General features: G+C 45.7%; 1 protein-coding gene across 1 annotated transcript in view; it reads right to left on the bottom strand.

Moving 5' to 3' along the window:
* Nucleotides 1-22,866, bottom strand: part of LOC138978849 (echinoderm microtubule-associated protein-like CG42247) — a 134,015-nt gene that overhangs the window by 103,061 nt on the left and 8,088 nt on the right. The window lies entirely within an intron of this gene.

Genomic DNA, 22,866 nt, shown 5'->3' with positions numbered 1-22,866 from the left:
GGTTTAAATGCACGTTGAAGCTCTGGAATGACGCACGGAACGAACGTGTCTTTCTTGTTTTTGATCACTAAAGCTTATGCGTTGAAACGTCGATCACTAATGCTTATGCGCTTTCATTTGTTTTGTGTGTGTGTGTGTGTGGTGTGTGGTTGTTGTTATATTTTTTTTTGGGGGGGGGGGGGGGTTGCAGAACAGCAAGGATTACCTTTACATTGTTATTTCCAGGCTTTTTTTCTCTTCATAATCATATTAGGTCTTATTAGCTAACGTATTGCAGGTTTTGGACCAAGGTCTTTTAAATAGTAATAACAGCATTGAGGAATGAACAACATGTACGAATAAATAATATGTTACACATGAACATCACTGTCAAATAAACAACATTGTAAAAACTAACAACACTAACAAATGAACAACATTGACACATGAACAAAAGTAACAAATAAACAACACTAACACACGAACAACACTAACAAACGAACAACGCTGACAGATAAACAACATTGACAAATGAAAAATAATTACAAATGAACAACACTAACAAACGAACAACACTAACAAACGAACAACACTAACAAACGAACAACGCTGACAAATAAACAACATTGACAAATGAAAAATAATGACAAATGAACAACACTAACAAACGAACAACGATGACAAATAAACAACATTGACAAATGAAAAATAATGACAAATGAACAACACTAACAAACGAACAACGCTGAAAAATAAACAACACTGACAAATAAATAAACAACATGGACAAATGAATCAAGCATGCGTGCATTATGTAAAAAATGGACACGTGTGCATAAAACTGTACCGATACTGCTGTGTGCACATTTTTCTCACACAGACGGTGTTTCAACTGCAGCACAAATAAGTCTGCGTTTATTCCAGCTACTAGCAACAATTCAAATTTTTTTTTAAATCCGAAAGAGGCAGATTTCCAACGCTCCAAACTCACGAATCAAAGCCGAGACAGGTCAGTTATTTGAACGTCTAATCATTGACAGAACGGAACGTTTACAAATCGGTCGACTTGTTAGTCTGTGAAGTGGATGGAAAAATACAAATCATAATTGAAATAATGAACAGATGACAGGGCCGGACCAAGTTCGTTTGAGGGGGGGGGGGGGGGGTTCCAACTGAAGGCAGGGGTCCAAAGTCCACATTTTTTTTTCTCTGAGAGGTACATTGGATGGCCAGGGGGGGGGGGGTTCCGGAACCCCAGGAACCCCCCCCCCCCCCCCCCCCCAGATCCGGCCCTGGTCATGAGGGCCCCGCTCAGCCGGTGAGGTGTTGCTTTGTAGATCTCAAAATTGGCAAAGCCAAATGCGTAAAAACTCTTACACTTTATTTTGACCTGGTTTGTGTATGTGTGCATTTAAACCTTTCCAAACGGCACTGCGCTTCGGACGGGGGATTCTGGTTTTCTTCAGTCAGCTAGTTTCAAATGAGCAAATAAAGATGAATGTTGCGCTTTCATGGTTGAAACAATCAATATTATTTTTCGCACGAGGTTGTGAAGAAAAATAATCCGTGTGTGTCTTCCCTGGCTCGGATGCTGACCTTATGTTTAAAGTCGAGAGGGCGACAATGGGATGGAGCGAGAAAGTGTTTGTCCGGTATAAATAAGCACCACACAATAAACTCACATTGGCACGCTGCAAACAACGGAGGAATGAAAACTGCAAAGGAATGTAAGGGTAAAGGTGAAATAAATAAAAGCGTTATGAGGAGGAGGAGGAGGAGGAGGAGGAGGAGGAGGAGGAGGAGGAGGAGAACGACAACGACGACGAACGATGACGGCGACAACGACGAGAAGAAGGTGGAGAAGGAGGAAGACGACGAAGAAGAAGAAACAGGATGAGGAGAGGACAAGGCGTGGAGGAGGAGGACTCACTGAATCAAACGGTGTAGCTATTATTCATAACCCGTATCGGACGGACTAGGTTTCAGGTTTTATCAGGCTAAAGCTAAGCACACCGAAGAGAGAAATGAAAAGTTGTATTCGAGGATAAAGAATAAATCAAGATCATGCGAACGCTGCGGTGTTTTTTATTTTTATTATGTGTAACGTTTTGGTAGTGTTTGGCAACATCTTGTAGGTTACAAACCTGGTAATTCAGACGATATTTCTTCTGACAAAAAAGTAATTGTTTGGAAATCGCATTTAACCATTACGACTTGCTTTGTCTTTTCGCATAATTAAGCATTCCTTCATATAATCTTTCGTACATGAGACATTTGTACACGAAATAGACCGGCTTAATCACAAAACTGTCTCCAATAATTAAGTTTCAAGCTCAAAACCAACATGCACAATAGGCCACTGAGGGAGCTCTTCGGCAGCAGTGGGTCCCGGGACCCGCTCTTTTTAGGTTTAGTGCGTCCCGGGACCCCCGTTATGAATTTCTAGGACGTATTTGCGGCTTCTAGTGCGTAAAGGACCCAGGGACGCAGAGTTTGGGGAGCCCTGATCCTAGAAATTTACCGGGTACTATCTATTCACTCGATTGGCTCTCTTAACAATACCAAAATAAATTACCTCGTAGAATCTACCGGTATTCTTCCACAATCTACCGGTATTCTTCCACAATCTACCGGTATTCTTCCACAATCTACCGGTATTCTTCCACAATCTACCGGTATTCTTCCACAATCTACCGGGTATTCCGGAATTGTACTGCTTTCAGTCAGTTTTTGTGACGCATGGCCCTGCCGATGAGAGGACACCTCCATTGAAAGGACACTTTCCGTTGTCCCTTTGTCTACTTTATAGACCAAATGATATCTGCCAGGACAAGCCGCCTGTAACGTAGTGACACTTTTGGCTGGTCCCAGGTACCTCTACCACCAACACCGGCGCAAGGCAAGCTCTTGTTTCTCGCGCTGGCAACGCTAACTCTAGCTCTGTGGCCTTCTGATATAACAAGGCTTGGTCTCCTGGAAACGGATGTTCGGCTTTAAAATGTTTCTAACCAAACTGGCACTTTTAACGACACACGTCGATCGATACAAACATGTCTTGCGTTACTGAAAAATTAAACATCTTCTTGTCGTTCGCTGTTAGATCGTCAGTCCGGACTGTAGGGCAAAACGTGCTGTCCTCTCAAAAAATTAAACGGTATGGGCACACTGAGGCGGAGGGCTATCAAAAGCGGGTGTGTGATTTGTCTCCCCTGTGTGGTGGGCTATTAAAAGCGGGTGTGTGATTTGTCTCCCCTGTGTGGTGGGCTATCAAAAGCGGGGACGTGATTTGTCTCCCCTGTGTGGTGGGCTATCAAAAGCGGGTGTGTGATTTGTCTGCCCTGTGTGGTGGGCTATCAAAAGCGGGTGTGTGATTTGTTTGCCCTGTGTGGTGGGCTATTAAAAGCGTGTGTTATTTGTCTCCCATGTGTGGTGGGCTATTAAAAGCGGGTGTGTGATTTGTCTCCCCTGTGTGATGGGCTATTAAAAGCGGGTGTGTGATTTGTCTCCCCTGTGTGATGGGCTATCAAAAGCGGGTGTGTGATTTGTCTGCCCCTGTGTGGTGGGCTTTTAAAAGCGGGTGTGTTATTTGTCTGCCCCTGTGTGGTGGGCTATTAAAAGCGGGTGTGTGATTTGTCTCCCCTGTGTGGTGGGCTATTAAAAGCGGGTGTGTGATTTGTCTGCCCCTGTGTGGTGGGCTATTAAAAGCGGGTGTGTGATTTGTCTCCCGTGTGTGGTGGGCTATTAAAAGCGGGTGTGTGATTTGTCTCCCCTGTGTGGTGGGCTATTAAAAGCGGGTGTGTGATTTGTCTCCCCTGTGTGGTGGGCTATTAAAAGCGGGTGTGTGATTTGTCTCCCCTGTGTGATGGGCTATTAAAAGCGGGTGTGTGATTTGTCTGCCCCTGTGTGATGGGCTATCAAAAGCGGGTGTGTGATTTGTCTGCCCCTGTGTGGTGGGCTATTAAAAGCGGGTGTGTGATTTGTCTCCCCTGTGTGATGGGCTATCAAAAGCGGGTGTGTGATTTGTCTGCCCCTGTGTGGTGGGCTATTAAAAGCGGGTGTGTGATTTGTCTCCCCTGTGTGATGGGCTATCAAAAGCGGGTGTGTGATTTGTCTGCCCCTGTGTGGTGGGCTATCAAAAGCGGGTGTGTGATTTGTCTGCCCCTGTGTGGTGGGCTATCAAAAGCGGGTGTGTGATTTGTCTCCCCTGTGTGATGTGCTATTAAAAGCGGGAGTGTGATTTGTCTCCCCTGTGTGATGGGCTATCAAAAGCGGGTGTGTGATTTGTCTCCCCTGTGTGATGTGCTATTAAAAGCGGGAGTGTGATTTGTCTCCCCTGTGTGATGTGCTATTAAAAGCGGGAGTGTGATTTGTCTCCCCTGTGTGATGTGCTATTAAAAGCGGGGATGTGATTTGTCTCCCCTGTGTGGTGGGCTATCAAAAGCGGGGACGTGATTTGTCTGCCCCTGTGTGATGGGCTATTAAAAGCGGGTGTGTGATTTGTCTCCCCTGTGTGGTGGGCTATCAAAAGCGGGGACGTGATTTGTCTGCCCCTGTGTGGTGGGCTATTAAAAGCGGGTGTGTGATTTGTATCCCCTGTGCGGTGGGCTATCAAAAGCGGGGATGTGATTTGTGTCCCCTGTGCGATGGGCTATTAAAAGCGGGGATGTGATTTGTCTGCCCCTGTGTGGTGGGCTATTAAAAGCGGGGATGTGATTTGTCTGCCCCTGTGTGGTGGGCTATTAAAAGCGGGAGTGTGATTTGTCTCCCCTGTGTGATGTGCTATTAAAAGCGGGGATGTGATTTGTCTCCCCTGTGTGGTGGGCTATCAAAAGCGGGGACGTGATTTGTCTGCCCCTGTGTGGTGGGCTATCAAAAGCGGGTGTGTGATTTGTCTCCTCTGTGTGGTGGGCTATCAAAAGCGGGGATGTGATTTGTCTGCCCCTGTGTGGTGGGCTATTAAAAGCGGGGATGTGATTTGTCTCCCCTGTGTGGTGGGCTATTAAAAGCGGGTGTGTGATTTGTCTCCCCTGTGTGATGGGCTATTAAAAGCGGGTGTGTGATTTGTCTCCCCTGTGTGGTGGGCTATTAAAAGCGGGTGTGTGATTTGTCTCCCCTGTGTGGTGGGCTATTAAAAGCGGGTGTGTGATTTGTCTCCCCTGTGCTGTGTGGTGGGCTATTAAAAGCGGGAGTGTGATTTGTCTCCCCTGTGTGGTGGGCTATTAAAAGCGGGTGTGTGATTTGTCTCCCCTGTGTGATGTGCTATTAAAAGCGGGAGTGTGATTTGTCTCCCCTGTGTGATGTGCTATTAAAAGCGGGGATGTGATTTGTCTGCCCCTGTGTGGTGGGCTATTAAAAGCGGGTGTGTGATTTGTCTCCCCTGTGTGATGGGCTATTAAAAGCAGGTGTGTGATTTGTCTCCCCTGTGTGGTGGGCTATTAAATGCGGGGATGTGATTTGTCTCCCATGTGTGGTGGGCTATTAAAAGCGGGTGTGTGATTTGTCTTCCCTGTGTGATGGGCTATTAAAAGCAGGTGTGTGATTTGTCTCCCCTGTGTGATGGGCTATTAAAAGCAGGTGTGTGATTTGTCTCCCCTGTGTGATGGGCTATTAAAAGCTGGTGTGTGATTTGTCTCCCCTGTGTGGTGGGCTATTAAAAGCTGGTGTGTGATTTGTCTCCCCTGTGTGATGGGCTATTAAAAGCGGGTGTGTGATTTGTCTGCCCCTGTGTGGTGGGCTATCAAAAGCGGGTGTGTGATTTGTCTCCCCTGTGTGGTGGGCTATTAAAAGAGGGTGTGTGATTTGTCTGCCCCTGTGTGGTGGGCTATTAAAAGCGGGTGTGTGATTTGTCTCCCCTGTGTGGTGGGCTATCAAAAGCGGGTGTGTGATTTGTCTCCCCGGTGTTGTGGGCTATTAAAAGCAGGTGTGTGATTTGTCTCCCCTGTGTGATGGGCTATTAAAAGCTGGTGTGTGATTTGTCTCCCCTGTGTGATGGGCTATTAAAAGCGGGTGTGTGATTTGTCTGCCCCTGTGTGGTGGGCTATCAAAAGCGGGTGTGTGATTTGTCTCCCCTGTGTGGTGGGCTATTAAAAGCGGGTGTGTGATTTGTCTGCCCCTGTGTGGTGGGCTATTAAAAGCGGGTGTGTGATTTGTCTCCCCTGTGTGGTGGGTTATTAAAAGCGGGGATGTGATTTGTCTGCCCCTGTGTGGTGGGCTATTAAAAGCGGGTGTGTGATTTGTCTCCCCTGTGTGACGGGCTATTAAAAGCGGGTGTGTGATTTGTCTCCCCTGTGTGGTGGGCTATTAAAAGCGGGTGTGTGATTTGTCTCCCCTGAGTGATTGGCTATTAAAAGCGGGTGTGTGATTTGTCTCCCCTGTGTGATGGGCTATTAAAAGCGGGTGTGTGATTTGTCTGCCCCTGTGTGGTGGGCTATTAAAAGCGGGTGTGTGATTTGTCTCCCCTGTGTGATGGGCTATTAAAAGCGGGTGTGTGATTTGTCTGCCCCTGTGTGGTGGGCTATCAAAAGCGGGTGTGTGATTTGTCTCCCCTGTGTGGTGGGCTATTAAAAGCGGGTGTGTGATTTGTCTGCCCCTGTGTGGTGGGCTATTAAAAGCGGGTGTGTGATTTGTCTCCCCTGTGTGGTGGGTTATTAAAAGCGGGGATGTGATTTGTCTGCCCCTGTGTGGTGGGCTATTAAAAGCGGGTGTGTGATTTGTCTCCCCTGTGTGGTGGGCTATTAAAAGCGGGTGTGTGATTTGTCTCCCCTGTGTGGTGGGCTATTAAAAGCGGGTGTGTGATTTGTCTCCCCTGTGTGATTGGCTATTAAAAGCGGGTGTGTGATTTGTCTCCCCAGTGTGATGGGCTATTAAAAGCGGGTGTGTGATTTGTCTGCCCCTGTGTGGTGGGCTATTAAAAGCGGGTGTGTGATTTGTCTCCCCTGTGTGGTGGGCTATTAAAAGCGGGTGTGTGATTTGTCTCCCCTGTGTGGTGGGCTATTAAAAGCGGGTGTGTGATTTGTCTCCCCTGTGTGATGGGCTATTAAAAGCAGGTGTGTGATTTGTCTGCCCCTGTGTGATGGGCTATTAAAAGCGGGTGTGTGATTTGTCTCCCCTGTGTGGTGGGCTATTAAAAGCGGGTGTGTGATTTGTCTGCCCCTGTGTGATGGGCTATTAAAAGCGGGGGTGTGATTTGTCTGCCCCTGTGTGGTGGGCTATTAAAAGCGGGTGTGTGATTTGTCTGCCCCTGTGTGATGGGCTATTAAAAGCGGGTGTGTGATTTGTCTGCCCCTGTGTGATGGGCTATTAAAAGCGGGTGTGTGATTTGTCTCCCCTGTGTGGTGGGCTATTAAAAGCGGGTGTGTGATTTGTCTCCCCTGTGTGATGTGCTATTAAAAGCGGGTGTGTGATTTGTCTCCCCTGTGTGGTGGGCTATTAAAAGCGGGTGTGTGATTTGTCTGCCCCTGTGTGATGGGCTATTAAAAGCGGGTGTGTGATTTGTCTGCCCCTGTGTGGTGGGCTATTAAAAGCGGGTGTGTGATTTGTCTGCCCCTGTGTGATGGGCTATTAAAAGCGGGTGTGTGATTTGTCTGCCCCTGTGTGGTGGGCTATTAAAAGCGGGTGTGTGATTTGTCTGCCCCTGTGTGGTGGGCTATTAAAAGCGGGTGTGTGATTTGTCTGCCCCTGTGTGATGGGCTATTAAAAGCGGGTGTGTGATTTGTCTGCCCCTGTGTGGTGGGCTATTAAAAGCGGGTGTGTGATTTGTCTGCCCCTGTGTGGTGGGCTATTAAAAGCGGGTGTGTGATTTGTCTCCCCTGTGTGATGTGCTATTAAAAGCGGGAGTGTGATTTGTCTCCCCTGTGTGATGTGCTATTAAAAGCGGGGATGTGATTTGTCTCCCCTGTGTGGTGGGCTATCAAAAGCGGGGACGTGATTTGTCTGCCCCTGTGTGGTGGAGATTCTTCTTCTTCACACGAAGGAGGATAAGACACTAGCAGGTCTGCACATAAGTTGACCTGGGAGATCAGAAAAATCTCCACCCTTAACCCACCAGGCGCGCGGCCGGGCGGTATTTGAATCCACGACCTTCCGCTTAGGAGGCCGGCTTATCCATCAGGGCTTTGCGCCCGGTGAGGTGTGTGCTTTGTCTCCCCTGAGTGGTGGGCGATCAAGTGTCGCGTGCAAATGGAATACACTGCTCGGGTCAATCAACCGTAACAACGGTGGCAGGAAACGCATGTTAATTTGTATTGCTGTTGTTTTTGTGTGGACTAATATCGACCCAATGTTTAAACTCACTACAATCAAAATGTTTTCTATTGCAGTGATTATTTCTAACAAGTTTGGTTGTAAAAGTATTCACATCTATAATTAGAGAGCAAACTATCACGCTTTCAGTTTAATTATGAGACAAATAGTCAAACGAAACCAAAAAGAAACTCACAGAATGAAACCCACCGCACAGCATTTTTTCCACCGAGACAATTTGGGTATTATGCTAATTGCGAATGTTGTAACTAAATTTTAGCTTTGTCTAGAGATAATTATGAGAAATTACAATTCAAATACAAAATTAAAATCTTCAGTGTCACATGTTTAATTTAATTGAATTGTTGAAAACGATATTGCCACAGGTACACATGCCACGGATGAACTATTTGAAGGAGCGGACGGACGGATTCTTTGAAGTCTTATTTGATTTTTTTCTCTCGATCAAATAACCTGCGGCATTTGTGTTGCTAAGGGGCTCCGCTCACCTATGTAACTTCAGCAGGACCGACGACGCACTGTAGTTTATCCCATCCCGCCACACGTTGCATGAAAGGAAAACAGGCCAAGTAGGCTACTCGTCATAATCCCTATCGCGGCATAAATAATAGGCCGTGCGTCGTCTGTGCCGCTGAAACTGCGCAGGTATAATTATTCTGCCCATAAGAAAACGCAACGCTCCACTCAATCGGTGAAGCGGTATTCTTAGGCTGCGCACGCTCAGAATCAGTATATAAAGAATCAACTTATTGAATAATTGGAGCGACGTGGGTGCAGGAAAACGACAGGAACATGCACATGTTGACACAATGGGTGCACGGGCACACGAGATCTTAAATTTAGAATGTTAGTTTCACCTCCACGTTCAATGGTGACATTGGATGAATAGCTTTCTTCTGTTTCTCACTTCGAAGAAGAATAAATCAATAATTTTCTTTTGATTTCAGCGGTGTGATAGCAGCCATGAAGCCACCTCCTTATGGTATTGTTATGGTTAAAGAATGTGATACATCCACGGAAGTTGTGTCTGTGTAACTTTTGTCGTTTCTGACCTTTCTGCCACCATTAGTGCTTTTCTGTTCGTCGCTTCTGACCTTTCTGCCACCATTAGTGCTTTTCTGTTCGTCGCTTCTGACCTTTCTGCCACCATTAGTGCTTTTCTGTTCGTCGCTTCTGACCTTTCTGCCACCATTAGTGCTTTTCTGTTCGTCGTTTCTGACCTTTCTGCCACCATTAGTGCTTTTCTGTTCGTCGTTTCTGACCTTTCTGCCACCATTAGTGCTTTTCTGTTCGTCGTTTCTGACCTTTCTGCCACCATTAGTGCTTTTCTGTTCGTCGTTTCTGACCTTTCTGCCACCATTAGTGCTTTTCTGTTCGTCGCTTCTGACCTTTCTGCCACCATTAGTGCTTTTCTGTTCGTCGTTTCTGACCTTTCTGCCACCATTAGTGCTTTTCTGTTCGTCGCTTCTGACCTTTCTGCCGCCATTAGTGCTTTTCTGTTCGTCGCTTCTGACCTTTCTGCCACCATTAGTGCTTTTCTGTTCGTCGTTTCTGACCTTTCTGCCACCATTAGTGCTTTTCTGTTCGTCGTTTCTGACCTTTCTGCCACCATTAGTGCTTTTCTGTTCGTCGTATACTGCATGCCGTCAATATCTTCAAAATCAAATTGTTTTTTTAATTCTCCTGGTTTCATTCGCTCGGCTTCCTATAATTATAAGTTTTGTGTGAATGTTTGTTTGTCTGTTCACTAAAAAAGACCGTTGGGTCAAAATATCTGTGATTGTAACGTCATTTTGTCAATAACAACGTTCCAACAACCTACCTTTTTTGTTTTTTGATTTTGAATTTTGGAACGTTTGCAGTCTCTTTGTTTTCGGATTTATTCTCCTGGAAGAGTATTTGACATAAATAACAGATACTGCTCAACAAGGGAATACCGCTAAGATAACAACTTCAGCACAATATTTTCCATGATTCATTTCTGTATAACGAAAATGTGTATCGACCGTATGCATGCAGGACAGTTCCTTTAAAACATGTTCAGCGTTGGCTTTTCTTTATTGATTCAACATTTGAAAACATAATATTAATCTTAAATTAACCTACAATTAGAATTAACCTACAACTTTTGTTTTTTGATTATTGATTCAACGTTTGTATACACAAAATTGGCTAGCAATAAAATGCACTTACTGGAAGTATCCGAAGTGGTATATGTTCCAATACAAGCCTCTTTTCTTTGTTGTATGTTGTACGCAAATACAAGAAAATGGTTAAGCACTCACCAGGTAAACAGACCGCCATGCCCACTATTCATCCCATAGTGACACTGACCACAAAAGCTACCATAGTGATTGATACCTGATGCCAAAGCTGCTTCACAGCCAAACAAGTCATTCTTTACTTCACACCTTAGAAGCATTCTCTTTCCCTCTATCCCGCACTCACTGAGGGAGATATAGCACACGATGAAAACACCGTCAATCAATTCCTTCTCTGATCAATAAGACCAGGCTTGGTTGGGGGGGGGGGGGGGGGGAGGCTGGTGCAGTGACTGCAGCCGTTTAGCCACGACTCGAAAGAGACAAGATGTCTTTTTTTGATCGATTGTTGAAAACAGTGCAGACTTATTCGTGGGTCGTGCCCTGCTTTGATGTCACTCCCTCCCCCGTTCAATTCCTTCTCTGATCAATAAGAACAGGCTTGGTGAGGGGGGGGGGGAAGGCTGATGCAGCTACTGCAGTCGTTTAGCCACGAGTCAAGATGTTCTTTCTTTATTCGATAGAAAAAGTGCTTATTTGAGAGTCGTGCCCTGCTTTGATTCCCCCCCCCCCCCCCAAATACCTAACCCCCCCCCCCCCTCCCCCTCCCCGCCCACACCCTGCTCCTTCCTCCTCTTGCTTTCCTTTCTCACCACCCAGCCTCCTACAACAATACCCTCCACTCCACTCCCCTCCCCTCCACCCGACCTTCATCAGCTTCAAAGATTTTCAACAAACGCTTACGGCATTTGTAGTATTGACAGATCGATTACCAGTGGTGGCTAAGAGCGGGTTTTGGCCTGCACGCTACGGAATGGCGCGCTGGCCTTTTTGAATGTAACACGATCCTGGTGTCAGGAAAGTGGTGTTACATTATGTTATGTAGTTTGCTGGCAATGCTTGATCAAGTCTCAATTTTAATATAGTACTTGTATTGGTGAACTTATTCTCTGGAGAGAGAGGGAGAGAGAGAGAGAGAGAGAGAGAGAGAGAGAGAGAGAGAGAGAGAGGTGAGAGCTAGAGAGAGAGAGAGGTGAGAGCTAGAGAGAGAGAGAGCTAGAGAGAGAGAAAGAGAGAGAGAGAGAGCTAGAGAGAGAGAAAGAGAGAGAGAGTTAGAGAGAGAGAGAGAGAGCTAGAGAGAGAGAGAGAGAGAGAGAGAGAGAGAGAGAGAGAGAGAGAGAGAGAGAGAGAGAGAGAGAGAGAGAGAGAGAGAGAGAGAGAGAATACGAAAGGTTTATTTGCTGTAGGCCACCGTTGGGGACCGAAGTACATGATCTTTTCGAAATATTCGAACCAAAAAAAGTTAGTGCGATTCACGATATTGGTTAGCAACAATCGTGTGTTTGCTTTAGCACTGCCGAATATCATGTGCGTTTTCGAGTTTGCATCGTCGGAAACTGTTCACAACATCCCAAGAAGTAATTTTGATACCGATCAGTCCAGGGACAGTCTTATCACAGCTATCAGGGCGGGGATGTAGCTCAGTCGGTAGCGCGCTGGATTTGTATCCAGTTGGTCGCTGTCAGCGTGAGTTCGTCCCCACGTTCGGCGAGAGATTTATTTCTCAGAGTCAACTTTGTGTGCAGACTCTCCTCGGTGTCCGAACACCCCCGTGTGTACACGCAAGCACAAGACCAAGTGCGCACGAAAAAGATCCTGTAATCCATGTCAGAGTTCGGTGGGTTATAGAAACACGAAAATACCCAGCATGCTTCCTCCGAAAGCGGCGTATGGCTGCCTAAATGGCGGGGTAAAAACGTTCATACACGTAAAAGCCGTGGGAGTTTCAGCCCATGATGAACGAACAAACAAACAAATCACAGCTATCAAGGCCTCCAAGTGGTATGTATAGCCCTCTCCGCCCTCTCCACGACAAAGTCCTCGCTGTCCATGGCAGTCCAGCCAGGGCTCACCACAGACGCCTCTCCTAGAGGGTCCCGGGACTCCCACTTTCAGTTTCTAGAGGGTCCCGCGACCCCCACTTTCAGTTTCTAGAGGGTCCCGGGACTCCCACTTTCAGTTTCTAGAGGGTCCCGGGTATCCCACTTTCAGTTTTTAGAGGGTCCTGGGACTCCCACTTTCAGTTTCTAGAGGGACCCGGGACCCCCACTTTCAGTTTCTAGAGGGTCCCGGGACTCCCACTTTCAGTTTCTAGAGGGTCCCGGGACTCCCACTTTCAGTTTCTAGAGGGTCCCGCGACCCCCACTTTCAGTTTCTAGAGGGTCCCGGGACTCCCACTTTCAGTTTCTAGAGGGTCCCGGGTATCCCACTTTCAGTTTTTAGAGGGTCCCGGGACTCCCACTTTCAGTGTCTAGAGGGTCCCGGGACTCCCACTTTCAGTTTCTAGAGGGTCCCGGGACCCCCACTTTCAGTTTCTAGAGGGTCCTGGGACTCCCACTTTCAGTTTCTAGAGGGACCCGGGACCCCCACTTTCAGTTTCTAAAGGGTCCCGGGACTCCCACTTTCAGTTTCTAGAGGGTCCCGGGACCCCACTTTCAGTTTCTAGAGGGTCCCGGGACTCCCACTTTCAGTTTCTAGAGGGTCTCGGGACTCCCACTTTCAGTTTCTACAGGGTCCCGGGACTCCCACTTTCAGTTTCTAGAGGGTCCCGGGACTCCCACGTTCAGTTTCTATAGGGTCCCGGGACTCCCACTTTCAGTTTCTAGAGGGTCCCGGGACTCCCACTTTCAGTTTCTAGAGGGTCCCGGGACTCCCACTTTCAGTTTCTAGAGGGTCCCGGGACTCCCACTTTCAGTTTCTAGAGGGTCCCGGGACTCCCACTTTTAGTTTCTAGAGGGTCCCGCGTCCCCCACTTTCAGTTTCTAGAGGGTCCCGGGACTCCCACTTTCAGTTTCTAGAGGGTCCACGGACCCCCACTTTCAGTTTCTAGAGGGTCCACGGACCCCCACTTTCAGTTTCTAGAGGGAGAGGGAGAGGGAGAGGGAGACAGAGAGAGAGAGACAGAGAGAGAGAGAAAGAGAGAGAGAGAGACAGAGAGAGACAGAAACAGAGACAGAGACAAACAGACAGACAGACAGACAAAGACAGAGAGAGAGAGAGAGAGAGAGAGAGACAGACAGACAGACAGAGACAGAGACAGAGACAGACTGTGACAAATGGATTTGTACATAATTCGAGTCAGTATTAAAAGTATTTAACAAATATGTACAGATTGGCTTGCCATACTTTTAGTTAGCATGAGTCGACTGCGTGATCGTAGTGTCACCTGTTGAAATAGTGAGCTGATTTTTGTGAACTGTATTGTCATTGGCTACTATTGACCAATGAGAGAGAAGATGACTAAAATATGACAACCTTGAAGTGGCCATATTGATATTGGGTAGAACATCTCAGATCGCTCTCGGGAGAGGGTGTGTTTACTCTACACTGTTGTAAGATGTTTCTCAAGGAGCAGTGAGTCAACTGTTTAGTGACTACTGTGGAATGAATCTGAGTATGATTCAAATGCTGTGAATACAGGTATTTATTGAATTGTATTTTTGTTCAGTAACCTTAACTTGTGAAATGACTGTGAGAGTCATGTTGTGAAATGGGTTGGAAAGCGTGAGCTGTTGTCAGCCATTTTTGAAAAGGAGTGTGGTATGTTCTTTTGTAATGAAGTTACTTGTAAATGAGCTGATGTAAATAATATAACAGCATAAGTTAGTTGACGGATAATTGAATAATATTGAGAAAGAATGGAAGTATTATTATGTGGAGAAGTTTATCTAAGAATTGAAACTTACGGTAGCATAAACTTTCTACACAGCATCCCGGTGGGAGCAGGACGCGCTCGACCGAAGGGTAGACGAGATGAGAAGAGGAGCGTCCCCTCCTTGCTGCCAGGACGAGTAGAGTCGGCGCAGGGTTGTAAAGCAGCGCTGGAGAACTTGTATCCGGTGGAACCCCACCCCATATCACCATGAATGTCGACATGTCATGGGTGTGATATGGTGCAAGTGTCGGACCCGCTGATTCGTGAGTAAACAGAATTGTGCGACCTGGGAGAGTGTGCGCACCCACAGAACTGTGTGTGTAGAAAAGGATTGTGCGAATCCAGAATAACTTGTAACCACTGAACTGTGAGTTGACAAGTGAGGTAACCAGCTAAGTTGTGTAGAAAAGGATTGGACGAATCCAGAATAGTGTGTGCGGCCACTGAATTGTGAGTTGACACGTGAAGTAATTAGTTAAGTATGTGTGATCCTTGAACTGAGAGTCAACAAGGACGACATCATCGAGGAAGAGGCTTTCATTTCATCCTACTCAAGCTAATAATATGTTGTATTGAATGAAAGAGTCTTTTGAGTGAATGTGAGATATTATATTTATATTTTGTTGTGATTACTGGTGAATACTTGTGATTGCTTGAATATAGGTACGAGGGCAAAGGGCAGAAATTGTGTTCAGTCTTTGTGCCTTGTTTGAGTGTTGTGTGTGTGTGTGAGACGGGAGTTTGTAAACAGAGTAGCACACGCATTTTTCTGTTAGGAGCATAAACACACACAGACAATTACGCGAAAAACCCTCCGTAACACAGACAGAGAGAGAGAGAGAGAGACAGAGACAGACAGACAGAGAGAGACAGAGACAGACAGACAGACAGAGACAGACAGAGAGAGACAGAGACAGACAGACAGAGAGAGAGACAGAGACAGACAGACAGAGAGAGAGACAGAGACAGAGACAAAGACAGACACCGACAGAGAGAGAGACAGAGACAGACAGAGGGAGAGAGAGAGAGACAGACAGAGGCAGAAAGACAGATAGAGGGAGACGGAGAGACAGAGAGAGGCAGATACAGAAATAGACACACAGAGACAGACAGAGAGAGAGAGAGAGAGAGAGAGAGAGAGAGAGTGAGAGAGAGAGAGATGATTTATTTATTTCATCTGAGATAAAGCATAGTGCTTGCAATCTATGTGTGTGTGTGTGTGTGTGTGTGTCCATGTGTCTTCCTGTTTGTATGTATTGTTTGAATCGATCAAGATTTATTTATTTTTCTTAAATCCTTTTGCAATCCCACGGGTGCCAAAGTTACCTGTAATAAAACGAACTGAGTGCTCTCTACCAAGAATTTCGCAATATTTTCAGAAATTACACATCTGAAGCCCACCGTTATTCGACAAACAGTGTGCCGACCATTACAGCATCTGACAGCTCAAGTCAGATGATTCGCCAACCAAACAAATCGTCCAGACGAAGAGCATATCACCATGCACTCAGTGCCCTCGACCGTTTTTACTTACAATTCGATTCGAGTATGGGACCCGAAGCGTGTGTGTTTGAAAGAGTAGAAATGCTGTGACGATAAGGGCGCCGAGTTAGAGATTAATTTGAAGGAGTTACACCGGGACCCCAAAACGTCTTTCTGGTCTGTCTGTGATCTGAAGGGGATAGAGCCATCAAGACATTAAGCGGCCATTGGCGTGTACAAGGTCTCCAGATCCTCCTAGGTTACCCCGCTCCGTGATAACACTTTAGCGAGGATAAAATCAGAACAGAGCATAACGAGGCTAGATGTCTGACATCAGAGGGGTGAACAAGGACACCCTCCGGGACAACCTGTGTCTGGCCTGTCTGAAAACACCTCCGCGTGAGGGATTTTGCAGCCAGCGCAGGGAAGTTAAAGAGGGACAAATTTTCTCTGCTCGCGCGGCAGCAAGCAGGATGTCTCTAAACAGGACAACAAATCCTTTGCTATTCCTTCCGTCTCGCACGGTGTCATTGGCTTTGTTTGTTTGTTTGTTTGTTTGTTTTCTCTCAAACTCGCTGGACAAGCAGCTATAGCCAGTAGTTATAATTTTTCACTAACAGTTCACGCAAAAACGAAGTCGTCTCGTTTGGGTCGTGTGGAAGTACTGCGTTGCGTGTTTAATGCATCTAAAACTATGGCGCCCCCATCCGTGCAGCAAAGACACGTCGAGTCACAATTCTCAGCCAGCGCCAAAGTTGAATCAAAAACAAGAAAATACAACGGATGATTGGAAAAGGTTTGTGACAGCTAGATTACCAAGATCATGCCAGGATAGTAGTCGACACCTGCTGAGAACTCCTAAGTTTAAACGCCTATACAAGAGATAAGCAAACGTAGACCGTATTTGTAGGAGCAAAATAAAAATGACAATCCACCCCATTGCTGACATTAGAGCGACCAACTTTCCTTCGGCTCTTGTCGTAATCTGCAGCCAAAATATTTCGCCCGAAAGTATCGTTGGGGTATAAAAAGTTTGTCAGAATAGGATTATATGGTAACAAGGTCCAGTTTACATGTGTTACATGAAGTGCTACAGGAACCGCTGCGAAAGCTCTCAACCTAAATTGAACTGTTGCTTTGCATTCACCCCCAGCCCCCCCCCCCCCCCCCCACCCTCTGAAAAAAACACCTAGCCACCCCCCCCCCCCTCTCTGAAAAAAACACCTAGCCACCCCCCCCCCCCCTCTCTGAAAAAAACACCTAGCCACCCCCCCCCCCTCTCTGAAAAAAACACCTAGCCAACCCCCCCCCCCCCCCCTCTCTGAAAAAACCCCTAGCCACCCCCCATCCCCCCCCCCCTCCCCACAAAAAAGGCACTTACAACAATAACTACTACAAGAAAAACTTGAGTCTTCTGCAAATACAAGAACAGTCAATTGTTAAAGACACAGTAAGCCTCCCGTAAACCATCACAGATACTGTCAGGCACACAGTACAAACACCCTTCCATTTGAACGCTCACCAAACGGGAACATCCTAGGTGCCCTCCGTAAAGAGCGAGCAATTTTCAAAGAATTTATTTTTGCGTGGTTTATCTTACCCCTGAGCCATCGTGAACCCGTGTGATCAAGTTTCCCTTTTTCACAATGTAGTCGTCAGTTAGTCATTTGAATGCGACTCAATGTGAGCTTATCTACAATAGCACGTTTTTATGCACGAAACAAACGGCTGTGGTTCACAAGAACTCTAGCGATGGCTTAATTTTGACTGTTCAGAGGAACTGGCGATAGACATAAACCGTCGTCTGCTACGAGAACCACGACCTTGCGTGACCCTGCTTCCGGGCTTTTTTTTCAAACTTTCACAACTTCGAATTGTACTGATCTTGTCTTGATGAAAAAAAATTCTTTTATGATTTAAGAATGTTTGTGTAACAAGCTGTCAATTTATTATTTAGATTTTAAAAGTTAGGTCTGGCGCCAAACCGCACCACGGTCTCTGACACTCTCTCCGCAAAATTATTTCTTTGAAAATTGCTCGCTCTTTACCGTAGGGCACCTAGGATGTTCCCGTTTGGTGAGCGTTCATATGGAAGGGTGTTTGTACTATGTGTAAAAGCCTGACAGTATCTGTGATGGTTTACGGGAGGCTTACTGTGCCTTTAATGAGATCTTCAAGAAGACACAAAAGTATTCAAACTTACAGAATTTTGCTTTTTTTTCCCTCTAGACAGCGGACTTCTAATTATAGTAAATAATATTGCGAAACAAACGAAAGGTCATGGCGGCTCACTTTGGCTTATGGGACTCAATGAGAACAGCCTTACAACAGTGTCACTGTGTAAGACAATTACTTTCATGACACAAAGCGCGTCAAATTAACTTCTCACTGGAGGGGTTGCGGGGAAGACGCCCGACAACTCAACACGACGACAATTAAGTGACGGTGACCTTTTTACATTTAGTCAAGCTTTGACTAAATGTTTTAACATAGAGGGGGAATCGAGACGAGGGTCGTGGTGTATATATATGTGTGGGTGTGTGTGTGTGTGTGTGTGTGTGTGTGTGTGTGTGTGTGTGTGTGTGTGTCTGTCTGTCTGTCTGTGTCTGTGTCTGTGTCTGTGCGTAAGTGTGTGGAGCGATTCAGAGTAAACTATTGGACCGATCTTTATGAAAGTTTACATGAGAGTTCCTGGGTATGATATCCCCGGATGTTTGTTTCTTTTTTTTGATAAATGTCTTTTATGACGTCATATCCGGCTTTTTGTAAAAGTTGAGGCGGCACTGTCACACCTTTATTTTTCAATCAAATTGATTGAAATTTTGGCCAAGCAATCTTCGACGAAGGCCGGACTTCGTTATTGCATTTCAGCATGGAGGCTTAAAAATTATTTGATGACTTTGGTCATTAAAAATATAAAAATTGTAATTAAAATTATGTTTTTTATAAAACGATCCAAAATTACTTTTATTTTATTTTTCATCATTTTCTGATTCAAAAAACATATAAATATGTTATATTCGGATTAAAAACAAGCTCTGAAAATTAAAGATATCAAAATTCTGACTAAAATAAAATGTCCAAAATCGTTTTAAAAACAATTTCATCTTATTCCTTGTCGGTTCCTGATTCCAAAAACATATATATGATATGTTTGGATTGAAAACACGCTCAGAAAGTTAAAACGAAGAGAGGTACAGTAAAGCGTGCTATGCAGCACAGCGCAACCGCTACTGCGCTAAACAGGCTCATCACTTTTACTGCCTTTTGCACTAGCGGCGGACTACGGTCATTGTGAAAACATGCAGTGCGTTCAGTTTCATTCTGTGAGTTCGACTGAGCTTGACTAAATGTTGTATCTTCGCCTTACGCGACTTGTTTTTTCTCCTCTCGCACAGCCGCGACGCAGGCTTTGCGAGCCGTTCCCACTGGAAAATGGAGCAATTTTGTCTGGCCACTGGCGCTCGTTCTCCCCGCAAACGCTGCTGATGTCAGTACGTGCGATGACGCCGAACGACAACGCACGTGCACCTGTCTCGGCTCCGTCGTCGTAAGTTGTCGTTCCCGTCTTCCCCGCAACCTCTCTAATAACTCTATTGCCAACGCAGATGTCTACATAAATTGCCACTGATCCTCGTCGAATAAAAATGGATCTGGCGCCGACATGAAATCTTATTTTTTTATCAAGAGGCCTGAGGCTTAAAAATTGAGTCGTATATCTCAATGGACTAGACATAAGTGAACTCTGTTGGTCTTTCAGTTATAGGGGCGACTTTTATTCGGGGGAATATTTTGTCGCTCGTAGTTTCAGTTTTCCTCCCAAAAAAACTCTATAAAAACACACAATTAAAGAAGTTGTCCTAACAGCTTAAAACTGAAAATCTAGCCGAGAAGTACTATCTTTGGGAGAGGTAATTAGGGATCCCTGGGCTGCCTACTGCATTTGCCGGGTTTGGCAGACCCTTGATTTTAACCCCGCTACATGTAAAACTGCGAGGGCTTGCTTGATATTTCTGTGATCATTTCACAAGAAAAGTAATAGCGTAAATTGATTTAACTTAATATTATTCCAAATACAGACCGGTTCAAAGACCAACAGACACACCGACAGACCGACCGATCGACAGACAGACAGACAGAGGCACGCAGTCACACACACACACACACACACACACACACACACACACACACACATACACACACACACACACACACACACACGTGGCATACACGTACACACACACAAACACACACACACACACACACACACCCGCACGCACGCACGCACGCAAGCACTGACGCACGCACACACACAACTCTAAACTGAAGAGTTCCACTTTTGATCACACTTTCTGTAAACATAGCAAATTAGTTTTACTAGCAAAAGTAGCACACATGGTAACCAATGAACACGAGTGTTTACTGTGTGTTATACGTTCGATGTAATTTTACGGACAACTGTGTATTTAATGGAGGGCGTATACCGGCATTACTAAAAGGAAGAAAATGACGTGTCCTGTTTGCACATTTGAAAAAGGACATTCCATCATTGTTTAAACAACCTGTACAGAGCATGCACCACACAGGTAACGTTCTGTTCGACTGAAATGCACTAACAATACATTTTCCCTCTGAGTTTTCACTATTTTGTAAGGAACTCCGCAATGTGATATTGATAAATGTGGGCCAAATACACCCTTGAGACTCTCACAAGATAGCAGGATGTCTTTTAATTAAGCTGAAATTGCAGTCATTGCCCAACAGAGACATGTGCCTTTTCGAAAATGAGAAGTTAGAATAGGCAAAAGGGTTGTTCAGTTGTCTGCTTGGATGCGAAAAAATAGTAGGTATACTTTTTGCGTTTAGTTTACAATTAAACCAAACATAAATGCTCATCTATGCACAACAAGTTTGACATAAAGATACAAGGTTTCAAAGTTTGTCACCAGGCCTCGTATTTACATTTAACCTTTTTGAAGAAGGGATATGGCACAGGTAAAAACCAATACACAAGGGTATCCATACTTCAGTTCCTTTGTCATTCACACATATTATAGGCAGATGTCACGCCGGCAGGATATTTAAATTAATCCGAAATTGGATATAATCTCCATACTGCACGGTTCGTAGTTTCCTTTACCTTCATTGTGCGCGGTTCCTACACGGTACGACATAACACAATGTGATCACTTCGCCATTTGCCTTTCCCTCTATTGAATACGATTCCTCGTTTGTTTGTAGGCAGGGGCGGATCAGTTCATTTTATGGGGGGGGGGGGGGTTCCAAAAGTATATTGTGAAGATATGGGTGTGAAGGCGCAAAGCGCCGAGCCGACGGCGCGAAGCGCATAGCGGACCCCCCCCCCCCCCCCCGGAAAATTTTGAAAAAAAGGATGCAAAATGGTGCAATCTGGTGCATTCTGAGGATGATCATTACCAGTTTCAGGCAGCAGATTTTGTCACTGATTAATACCCAAAAAATTGAAACTCAACCCAAAAAAACAAAAAAATTATTATTTTTTTTTTGGCTGGGGGGGGGGGTTCCGGAAACCCCAGAAACCCCCCCCCCCCCCCCCCCCCTCGTCCGCCCCTGGTAGGAGTGGCATTGGAATGGAGATCGCCCCGGCATTGATCCGTTTTCAGACAGTAAGAAGTTAAGGGAATAGTGCTGGCTATGTAAACGGTACTAGCACGGTCTTGGTTGAATCTGGTGTTGCTGTCTTTAAACTTACAGTGACTGACGTCAGTGTCAACACAGGCATGAACCATTGACTAGATTTATTGCCAATTACGAGTGGTGGTTAGTGTGAGGTTGACATAGGTTATACAGTCTCTGTCTGTCAACATGTACGGTCCTTCACTGTCCCCGAACACACACAGATAACTTCTGTAATGAGGCGTGTGAGGCGTAATAGTTGAAAGGAAGCAGTCTCACTGAGGTATATGTGTGTGTGTGTGTGTGTGTATGTGTATGTTTGTGAGTGTGTGTGTGTGTGTGTGTGTGTATGTGTATGTTTGTGAGTGTCAGCGAGAGAGAGAGAGAGAGTGTGTGTGTGTGTGTGTGTGTGTGTGTGTGTGTGTGTGTGTGTGTGTGTGTGTGTGTGTGTGTGTGTGAGTGTGCGTCTGTGTTTGTACGAGTTCCTGTGTGTCCTACAGTCGGTCTCTGTCTCTGTCTCTGTGTGAAGAGAATACGACATTTCAATGTAACAACAAGAAACAAATCAGGAAGAGAGAGTTATATCATGTACAAAGGAAAGAAAAGAAGACTTGAACAGAACAGATCGAGCCTTGTCTTTTTCCTGTGAGTATTACATGTCTCGTCTGCTGTCCTGCTACAGGAGTGGTTCATAACAATGGAAAATTCAAATTAAAATAGTGGCAACACTTTATCACTCACACTTTAGGGTATAACATAATCTGCAAAAACTCATTAAAATCTAAATGACATTAGGCATGGACACGGTAAATCGGTTTTAATAAAGCGCATGCCAGAGTATCAGTGCTGCTACAGTATGCACTTTGTCAATGACGCCCTTTTGTCACTTTCGATTAAAATTGTGACCCTCCACCACGGAATGAGTCGCATGTCACCTTTGCATGATTTTCAAATTTTTACATTTTCTTAACGAGTTTTTTATGCTCTATCCAGTGGTGAAAACCGTTTTAGAAAAGAGCGAAAACTTTGTTTGAGTTATAAGCCTGTGACTAAGGTGACCCTCACGCTGTTACCATACACTCTCCGGACTTATATCAAGCCTAGCGCAGAACCGCGCGAGGTGACATGCGACTCATTTCGTGGTGGAGGGTCACAATTGTTCCTACCTCGCCTCTTCTGTTGCACCCTAAAGATGCACCCCCCACTGTTAACACGCCCCACTGTTAACACGCCCCACTGTTAACACGCCCCACTGTTAACACGCCCCACTGTTAACACGCCCCACTGTTAACACGCCCCACTGTTAACACGCCACACAATCATGTCCAGGCTTTCACGGGGGTTTACAGGGCTCCACACGGACGCCCCTCTTAGTGCGTCCCGGGACCCCCACTTTCAATTTGTAGAGGGTCCATGGACCCCCACTGCAGAATTTTGCAGTCTGAGAATTGTATCTACGGTACGCACAATAAAGGAATTCAGTGCGTCCCAGGACCCGCTCTTTTAGAGTCT

Source organism: Littorina saxatilis, linkage group LG10, assembly GCF_037325665.1.
Source record: "Littorina saxatilis isolate snail1 linkage group LG10, US_GU_Lsax_2.0, whole genome shotgun sequence".
In the NCBI taxonomy this organism is placed as follows: Eukaryota; Metazoa; Mollusca; class Gastropoda; order Littorinimorpha; family Littorinidae; genus Littorina; species Littorina saxatilis.
This window is presented reverse-complemented; position numbering and strand designations above follow the sequence as displayed.